Here is a 3,121-nt window from a genome sequence, read left to right on the forward strand (position 1 = left end):
TTTTTATCAGCCCTTTATCGGATGTGTAGAGGGCGAATATTTTCTCCCATTCTGTAGGCTGTCTGTTCGCTCTAATGATAGCTTGTCAACCAGACCTCAATATTTTATTAAAAGGTGAACATGGAATTATATTTACTTATTCATAAAAGGTCTGAGTTCATAATGTTTTCACTAGATCAAGTTTACCTGCATTTCAAAGAATTCACTCCACTAAAAAATGTTCCTCTTCTCTTTCAATTTCTTCTAAATGCCATGATTATTAATAATCTTGTCCTTTCTTTGAAGATAATAAAGATTAATAAACTGAAGTTATTTTCTTTAAAAAATATGATGAACACCTTTACATGTTCCACTTCTAATCGTTGATACTTAAATCTTTTTGTTAGTAATTCAGGTCATTGTCAAAGTCTCCCTTTTCCTCATTTATATCAAAACTCAAGAACAACTTATTCTTTGCGTGTATTTTAAAACCTCCAAATGCTCAGCACTAAGAATATTTAAGAATCTTTAAAAACAATCATTTTATTTCATGCTGATTAGACTCAATGAATTGATGACTGCCTCATGGAGACCTGGACAATTTACCTGAAATACCAGATGAACAGTGAGCTGCTGAGGATGTGTTGTGAAGTCTGTTCAGCTGGCCCTGTTGTTTTGGAGAACACAGGAAATATTAAGTTAGTCAGTCAAATTCCATTTTTTTTGCTCTTGTCCCGTGCCTTCTCTTGTCTTCTTCTCCTGTCCCTTAAAGTCTTAAAGTTGAATAAGTGGTTCTCTTAGAGGAAAGACTGAATTACATACTAAAAATACTTTATTGGCAAGTAACAGAAAACCAAATTTCTGCTGGCTCAAGCAAGGATCGAACTATAGGAGCTACTCCAGGACCATCACCTCTAAGTTCATTCCAGGTAGCAGTGGTACTGATCAGTACTCTAATAGCTGTGGTGACAGAAGAAGACTGACACGGAGAGAGCATCAGAAAATATTTCAATGTGGGAGGAAGTATTCTGTACCAGCTTTTGCAAAACATATACCTCTAACTTGGGTATGTGAAGGCATGGAACATGGAGTAACCGACATGGCATCACATATCTCCAAGAGTTTGTAAACTGTGATTCTGAGAGACCAGAGGTATAGAAAAGGGAGTCTTGGACTAGTAACAAAGGCAACATTTACCTCTTTCATAATTATTCAATTTCCCATTTTCAAGACTGCAGAAATATCTAACTACATGTCTAATGGCCCAGTAAAGTATAAGGATCTGAATGTCTCAGTATAAGAATATAATCTTATATTCTTATATAATTATATGCCTTATGATGTGCATGGCTAGCACAAGACAATACAATATGAGGCACATGTGTGAGGCATAGTTTGCAGTAGAAGCAAGTGTGATGGCAGAAGGGCATTGTTAGTCATCAGATCTAGGGCTGGAGTGTTCAAGAAAATGGTGATTCCAATAACATACTAGGAAAAAGAATTCAAGTTCAATGAGGTAATAGAGTTCAAGATACAGGCCAAGAATGTACTGGTGTGTGAGGACTTCTCTAAGTGTTGGCCACATGGTATGGAACGGATTTATTATTTTCAAAAAGTGCAAGGTTTTGATCACTTAGCTTCTCTTTGTGAAGGATTTGATTGGGCTTATAGAGTTCTATTAGTATGACATGATAAACATCAAATGCATTTAAAAGCTTGATTCATGCGGGGGATGTGGAAAATAGTAGTTGGTGAGAAAGAAATGCTATTAAAGTAGCTAAATTCAAGTATTGTCTATTCTTCGGTGATGTCTCGTAAGACAGACACTGGTGTCATCTGTGATTTTACCCCTTGAAGAATCAGGATTGGAAGAAGTCGTTGATGTCACCAAGAACAAAGTTCCTACTGGTATGTTTTATTAGGCTGCTTATTTTTCTAGACATGACCATTCAGAATATATTTTAGTTCAAATTATATTCACAGTTTCACTATTATGACCGCCATTTATTTAATTAAAGAGGACAATTTTATTTGGGAAATGCCAACTTAGGATGCCTAAAATGAAAAGGAGGCTCTGGTTTCCAGGATATTAGCTGACTTTTACATGTGTGATTGGGTTAAGAGAAATGCTTTTTTGAGAACACACAAACTTACAGAATTCACTGCTCATTAAGAAATCCACATGCCATAGCTCAGCTGAATCTCCTCAACCTTAGGAGTGCTACAGAAAGTTGAATGAACCAATAAATTTGATTCTAGTCCACAAAATTTAAACAGGGTTTCCCAACTTCAACCTGTAAGTACTCTGCTGGGGGGAGATGAAACTCTCAGGTTTGACTTACAAAAAGGTAAACCCTTTTTGGGATTTTGTAGATAAACCCTTTTTGTAGCAAGTAGACAGCCTCCCTTGCCTGGTGTCTCTGACACAAGTAAAAATGACAAAGGACCCACTCAAACTCCTTCACTCCCTGTTAAGTCTCCATTGATAATAAAGACTTTATTATTCAGATAAGTAAAATCTGAAGAGTTCATGAATGGAGATAAGGTAAAGCTGATATAACATTTGCAAAATATTATTCTGAGTAATAATATTAGATCCTTAGTGTTTATTTTTCTCTCTGATAAAAAAAATTTTTCTCATTTTCCTACTTGATTAATTAATATTGAATGTAATGGGGACTGATTTAAACATTGTTCTTGGATTTTCAGTTATGGAATCAGGTTTTAACAAGAGATCCTTGATATTTCAATAATAATGCCCCATTGAATTGATCTAACCTGCTTGCCCAATATGTAATTTTACTTCACAGTAATTATAGAAATTCATTCAACGATGGATATTTATAGCATATCTACCATACATGTTTGAAACACTGTTAGAAACTTGGGATACTAATTAATCAGGACAGACATGTTTCCTGCTGTATTAGTTTGCTAGGGATGCTATAACAAAGACCACAAATTGGGTGGCTTAAATAACAGAAATTGTCTTATAGCTCTGGAAACCAGAAGTCTAAAACCAAAGGTGTTCACCAAGTTGGTTCCTTCTGAGGGCTGTGAGGGAAAGATCTATTTCAGGCCTGTCTCTTTGGCTTGAAATGGCCGTCTTCTCCCTGTGTCTCTTCTTATTGACTTCCTTTTA

This window comes from Lemur catta, chromosome 1 (genome assembly GCF_020740605.2).
Source record: "Lemur catta isolate mLemCat1 chromosome 1, mLemCat1.pri, whole genome shotgun sequence".
In the NCBI taxonomy this organism is placed as follows: Eukaryota; Metazoa; Chordata; class Mammalia; order Primates; family Lemuridae; genus Lemur; species Lemur catta.